General features: G+C 47.1%; 1 protein-coding gene across 2 annotated transcripts in view; it reads left to right on the forward strand.

Moving 5' to 3' along the window:
- fbxw7 (F-box and WD repeat domain containing 7) overlaps window positions 1–7,500 on the forward strand; it is a 346,930-nt gene that overhangs the window by 45,105 nt on the left and 294,325 nt on the right. For both annotated transcript variants that reach the window (XM_061923037.2, XM_061923038.2), the window contains exon 2: window positions 1,218–1,367. The gene's annotated coding sequence lies outside the window, so the exon portion shown is untranslated. The remainder of the gene's footprint in view (window positions 1–1,217; window positions 1,368–7,500) is intronic.

Here is a 7,500-nt window from a genome sequence, read left to right on the forward strand (position 1 = left end):
GTGGCCTCCTACCGGTCGGACGTGCCCTAAACACCTCCCGAGGGAGGCGATCGGGTGGCATCCTGACCAGATGCCCGAACCACCTCATCTGGCTCCTCTCGATGTGGAGGAGCAGCGGCTTTACTTTGAGCTCCCCCCGGATGACAGAGCTTCTCACCCTATCTCTAAGGGAGAGCCCTGCCACCCGGCGGAGGAAACTCATTTCGGCCGCTTGTACCCGTGATCTTGTCCTTTCGGTCATAACCCAAAGCTCATGACCATAGGTGAGGATGGGAACGTAGATCGACCGGTAAATTGAGAGCTTTGCCTTCCGGCTCAGCTCCTTCTTCACCACAACGGATCGATACAGCGTCCGCATTACTGAAGATGCCGCACCGATCCGCCTGTCGATCTCACGATCCACTCTTCCCCCACTCGTGAACAAGACTCCGAGGTACTTGAACTCCTCCACTTGGGGCAGGGTCTCCTCCCCAACCCGAAGATGGCATTCCACCCTTTTCCGGGCGAGAACCATGGACTCGGACTTGGAGGTGCTGATTCTCATCCCAGTCGCTTCACACTCGGCTGCGAACCGATCCAGCGAGAGCTGAAGATCCTGGCCAGATGAAGCCATCAGGACCACATCATCTGCAAAAAGCAGAGACCTAATCCTGCAGCCACCAAACCAGATCCACTCAACGCCTTGACTGCGCCTAGAAATTCTGTCCATAAAAGTTCAGAACAGAATGGGTGACAAAGGGCAGCCTTGGCGGAGTCCAACCCTCACTGGAAACGTGTCCGACTTACTGCCGGCAATGCGGACCAAGCTCTGACACTGATCATACAGGGAGCGGACCGCCAAAATCAGACAGTCCGATACCCCATACTCTCTGAGCACTCCCCACAGGACTTCCCGAGGGACACAAATCAACACAAATCGTTCAATTCCGCCGTCAAAATCGGGGTCTCCTGATTGGGTGGGGCCCCTGTGCATTAGGACAGCCTTGAGTAAGGATAGTGGTCTCGGTTGCCAGATGTTTCCCACAGCTCATATCTGAGCAGACGCGACAGAGGACGTACCGACAGTGGGGTTGACTCACTCCTAGAGGTGTTGCACGTTGCGTGGATCGCTCCCACGTATCTCCTCTGGGAGGATTTCCAGCAAACTCTTCTGTGTAAATAGCAAAGGTCTACTCATCCCCACCTCTGAGGCCCTTCTGCTTTCTCTTGTCTTGCAGAACGGCATCACAGCGTTCTGACCCGCCGATGACCTCTTGGACAAGCGCACTGAAAGGGCTTTGTGCACGGGACGAGGAGTGGACACCGAGCGTGGCATCGGCAGCGAAGACGAGCGCTTGTGGCTTGAGCAAACACAGGCAGAGAGACCTGTAAGTAAACACTGCACCTTTTTGGGGGGGGGTTGGTGCTCCGGCAATGTTTACCACAGATGTTTACACACACACACCCAGGGCACAAGTGGAGTCTGTGGTTGTTGACAGTGGACTAAGGCATCTCATTTGCCTCTTTGTGTAGCATGGCACAGGAGGTTGCTTCATCAAATCATCCTGTCGGCACGCTATCATGACTGTAAACATGGAGGTGAAGCCATTCCTCCCCTCTGTAATGAAAAGATCATGACAGACGGATGGGACTTTTTCCATCATTTCACAAGAGGAATTAGATAATATGATGAAGTAAAAGTTCAAATAGGCGTTTCTAACAAAGTGTATTGTGTTTGAGGGCTTCCACGAAGCATCAATTTGTTGTTACGCTTTAGCAGTGGAAAAAGCCCTGCAAATATTTCACTGTAGAAGACTTAAATCGAACCACTTTTCTTCCAGCAAGATTATTTAATGCTTAATGTTGTCCACAGTGAGAACGGAAACAAAGATGATTGTTTAAGCTGTTTGTTTACATGCTGTTTTTATTTCTCTTTGCTATTTGGTAGGGGTGTAACGGTACGTGTATTTGTATTGAACCGTTTCGGTACGGACATATTAAGTAGCGTAACACACGTTGTGTAAACAATGCACACCGAGGCACAACACACGGCATGCTAGCAGCTAACGGGCTAGGATAGACTGACCATACGTCCTTTTTTCACCGGACATGTCCTCTTTTGCGGAGCTGTCAGGGCGGAGTTTCTTAAATGCCTCAAATGTCCGGCATTTTGAGTTAGGGTTGCGTGTAGGGATGTCCCGATCCAGGTTTTTGCACTTCCGATCCGATACCGATATTGTTTTTGCAGTTCCGATCCGATACCGATACTGACCGATGCCGATACTGACCGATACTGGCCTATCCGAGCATGTATTAAAGTTTAAAGTTATTTAGCCTACTTAGTTGTCAGAATCATGTTGAAAAGGGTTTTAGTACTCTTGATAACAACTAGCCAGCTGAATTAGGGGAGTTTGAATAATACACAATGGTTGGTAACAAGAAACTGACCTGTTTATTCAAGGATAAACACAAAATAGACAATATTATACATGACAAACAGAAATGGCATCATTGAACTAGGGCTGGGCGATATGGCCTTTTTTTAATATTGCGATATTTGAAGGCCATATTGCGATACACGATATATATCTGGATATTTTGCCTTAGCCTTGAATGAACACTTGATGCATATAATCACAGCAGTATGATGATTCTATGTGTTTTGATTGATTGATTGAGACTTTTATTAGTAGGTTGCACAGTGAAGTACATATTCCGTACAATTGACCACTAAATGGTAACACCCCAATAAGTTTTTCAACTTGTTTAAGTCGGGGTCCACTTAAATTGATTCATGATACAGATATATACTATCAGATATATACTATCATCATAATACAGTCATCACACAAGATAATCACATTGAATTATTTACATTATTTATAATCCAGGGTGTGGAGGGGGGCGCCGGATGTAAGTGTCAAAAAGACAGCCAAAAGAGTTTGATATGCGAGCACCTTAGAGGGAGCGTTGCTCGCACGGCTGCGCTAGCATCACATCTAACGTTAGCCATGCTGCTACCTCTCTGCTCGGGGAGGACGTATACGTATGTGACGTATGACGTGACAGTATGTGATGTATGACGTGACAGTATGTGACGTATGACGTGACAGTATGTGACGTGTGTAAGAAGGTGCGCTCGCTGTCTGTGAGAGGGAGACACAGGAAAGAGTGAGAAGAGCCTGTCGTGTAATGCCAGCAGCTAAAAGCAACTGCGTGAGAATTGTGGATGTGTTGAAGGTGTGCTGGAAAATGCGGAACGGAAATTACGGAGCAGCAGAAAAGTGGAATGTATTATTTAAATAGGTGCGTTGGAAAACATGGACCAGAGTTTTTTTTTAAACTGGATCTGGATCGGCATTTTCCCATGCCTTGCCGATACGCAATTTTTGGCAAATATCGGCAGCCGATCCGATCCAAATATCGGATCGGGACATCCCTAGTTGCGTGTATTTTCAATGTACTGTAGCGTCCAGAAGAAGTGCACACCAAGTCTGACGCTCTTTTTAAACTTTTATTGAGCAACCTATACTAACACAGCTCAACTTATCTCGTTCCTTCCACACGCACGTCTATCCTCACTCCTCATTTTCGCAACAACAACGCTTCCTCCTTCTTCGCCAATCACCTTACAGGCGTGCTACGTTCACAACAATGGGAATTCTGAATATCACTCACTCAAGAACAGAACATCAACTTCAGCAGGTCGTTACACTACGTTCAGGGTTAAGAAGGGGTTAAAAACAAAACATATTGTGATGGAGGGGCAGAGACAGAGAGAGAGAGAGAGAGTTATGATAAACGTGCATGCGTCGCCAGGCTCTTCTTTTTATCCATAGATTTATCACATTTAATTTTTTATTATCTATAGCAGGGGTGTCAAAAGTGTGCCCCGGAGGCCATTTGCGGCCCACAGCTAATGTTTTAAAGGTCCACGGCACATTCTAAAAATACTATTAAAATAAACAAAAACATAACAAAAGTGAAATAAAAAAGCTTAAAGGTTAAATGTAATTTAGAAAAAGTTGCAATGTTGATTAATAAAACAAAGCTGTTTTTTTTCTCTTTCAAACTGTCATTGCTCAAAACATAATATTGAATCAAAATCAATGTTATTATGAATTATTGACCTATTTTTGTGATACCCCTCCCTACTGGCCAGGTGTGGCTCGTGGGCCTTGAATTTGACACCTGTGGTCTAAATCAGTGGTTCTCAACCTTTTTTCAGTGATGTACCCCCTGTGAACATTTTTTTAATTCAAGTACCCCCGAATCAGAGCAAAGCATTTTTGGTTGAAAAAAAGAGATAAAGAAGTAAAATACAGCACTATGTCAACAGTTTCGGATTTATTAAATTGTATAACAGTGCAAAATATTGCTCATTTGGAGTGGTCTTTCTTGAACTATTTGGAAAAAAAAGATATAAAAATAACTAAAAACTTGTAGAAAAATAAACAAGTGATTCAATTAATCAATAAAGAGTTGTACACATCGTCAACTTAAAGTGCCCTCTTTGGGGATTGTAATAGAGATCCATCTGGATTCATGAACTTAATTCTAAACATTTCTTCACAAAAAAAGAAATCTTTAACATCAATATTTATGGAACATGTCCACAAAAAATCTAGCTGTCAACACTGAATGTTGCATTGTTGCATTGTAATGAATGGAATAGCCTACTTGATTTAATGTTCAGTTTATGAACTTACATTCATATTTTGTTGAAGTATTATTCAATAAATATATTTATAAAAGATTTTTGAATTGTTGCTATTTTTAGAATATTTAAAAAAAAATCTCACGTACCCCTTGGCATACCTTCAAGTACCCCCAGGGGTACGCGTACCCCCATTTGAGAACCACTGCTCTAAATGACCACTACAGTAATAACAGGAAACTAACAATATTGCTTTTCAACCATTTTGATTTCTTCATCCATCCATCCATCCATCTTCTTCCGCTTATCCGAGGTCGGGTCGCGGGGGCAGCAGCCTAAGCAGGGAAGCCCAGACTTCCCTCTCCCCAGCCACTTCGTCCAGCTCTTCCTGTGGGACCCCGAGGCGTTCCCAGGCCAGCCGGGAGACATAGTCTTCCCAACGTGTCCTGGGTCTTCCCCGTGGCCTCCTACCGGTCGGACGTGCCCTAAACACCTCCCTAGGGAGGCGTTCGGGTGGCATCCTGACCAGATGCCCGAACCACCTCATCTGGCTCCTCTCCATGTGGAGGAGCAGCGGCTTTACTTTGAGCTCCTCCCGGATGGCAGAGCTTCTCACCCTATCTCTAAGGGAGAGCCCCGCCACCCGGCGGAGGAAACTCATTTCAGCCGCTTGTACCCGTGATCTTGTCCTTTCGGTCATAACCCAAAGCTCATGACCATAGGTGAGGATGGGAACGTAGATCGACCGGTAAATTGAGAGCTTTGCCTTCCGGCTCAGCTCCTTCTTCACCACAACGGATCGATACAGCGTCCGCATTACTGAAGACGCCGCACCGATCCGCCTGTCGATCTCACGACAGGCGGACCTTGTCCTTTCGGTCATAACCCAAAGCTCATGACCATAGGTGAGGATGGGAACGTAGATCGACCGGTAAATTGAGAGCTTTGCCTTCCGGCTCAGCTCCTTCTTCACCACAACGGATCGATACAGCGTCCGCATTACTGAAGACGTCGCACCAATCCGCCTGTCGATCTCACGACAGGCGGACCTTGTCCTTTCGGTCATAACCCAAAGCTCATGACCATAGGTGAGGATGGGAACGTAGATCGACCGGTAAATTGAGAGCTTTGCCTTCCGGCTCAGCTCCTTCTTCACCACAACGGATCGATACAGCGTCCGCATTACTGAAGATGCCGCACCAATCCGCCTGTCGATCTCACGACAGGCGGATCTTGTCCTTTCGGTCATAACCCAAAGCTCATGACCATAGGTGAGGATGGGAACGTAGATCGACCGGTAAATTGAGAGCTCTGCCTTCCGGCTCAGCTCCTTCTTCACCACAACGGATCGATACAGCGTCCGCATTACTGAAGATGCCGCACCAATCCGCCTGTCGATCTCACGACAGGCGGATCTTGTCCTTTCGGTCATAACCCAAAGCTCATGATCATAGGTGAGGATGGGAACGTAGATCGACCGGTAAATTGAGAGCTTTGCCTTCCGGCTCAGCTCCTTCTTCACCACAACGGATCGATACAGCGTCCGCATTACTGAAGACGCCGCACCGATCCGCCTGTCCATCTCACGATCCACTCTTCCCTCACTCGTGAACAAGACTCCGGGAGTCTTGTTCACGGAGTCTTGATTTCTCCAGTTGTATTCTAATACATCCATCCATCCATTTTCTACCTCTTATTCCCTTTGAGGTCGCGGGGGGCTACCTTGGCGTAAACTTTCCCAGGGAGGCTGAGTAGTGTGATACCCCTGTAATTAGCACACACCCTGTGGTCCCCCTTTCTGAATAGGGGAACCACCACCCCACCCCAGTCTGCCACTCCCTCAGCACTGTCCCAGACTTCCACGCAATGTTGAAAAGGCGTATCAATCAAGACAGCCCCTCAACACCCAGAGCATTCAGCATTTCTGGACGAATCTCGTCAACCCCTGGAGCTTTGCCACTGTGGAGTTGTCTAACTACCTCAGTAAATTCACTCCGATAGATCGACGCCAATCCCCTATCATCCTCAGGCTCCGCTTCTCAGGAGTTCTTCAAAGTGCTCTTTCCAGCGCTCTACGACTTCCTCACTTGAAGTCAGAGTCCCACCCTTGCTGTACACAGTTTGGATGGTTCCCTGCTACCCCCTCCTGAGGTGCCATATGGTCTTACAAAACAGCTTTGGTGTCGCCCGATAATCCTTCTCAATGGATTCCCCGAACTGCTCCAACACCCTCTGCTTAGCCTTGTTCACAGCCACGGCCGCTGCCCTTCGGGCCTGTCAGTACCTTGCAACTGCCTCCGGAGTCCCCTGGGGTAACATACCCCGGTAGGACTCCTTCTTCAGTCGGACGGATTTCCTGACCAGGGTGTTCGAGGGTTACCATCCCTTGAGGCACCTAAGATCTTCTGACTACAGCTCGCAGCTGCAGCTTTAGCAATAGAGGCTTTGAACATTGCCCATTCCTGTTCAATGTCCCCAACCTCCACAGGGATGGCAGAGAAGTCCCGCCGGAGGTGAGAGTTGAAGTCACACCGGACAGAGGACTCCTCCAAACGTTCCCAGTTCACCTGCACTAACAACAATAATCTTGCAAGTGCAAACATTCTGAATCAAAGAGGCTGTTTTCCAGGCAAGAAAGTTCCATTCCAGCAGAACCTCCTCTGTGTTCAGGTCAACTCTGTAGTTGGTTCACACTGCTATCATGTGTGCAGTTTCCTTGTTTATAAGTTGCCTGCTAGCTTTTCCCTCCTTATGTGTTTGGGCCATCTCATGCTTACTAAAGATGCCTAACGCTTTCTTCCACTTCCACCTTCAACCATTTAGATGTATTCCGCGTTTGTTGTGTAGTTCTAATACAGTGCCAA

This window comes from Nerophis lumbriciformis, linkage group LG27 (assembly GCF_033978685.3).
Source record: "Nerophis lumbriciformis linkage group LG27, RoL_Nlum_v2.1, whole genome shotgun sequence".
Taxonomy (NCBI): domain Eukaryota; kingdom Metazoa; phylum Chordata; class Actinopteri; order Syngnathiformes; family Syngnathidae; genus Nerophis; species Nerophis lumbriciformis.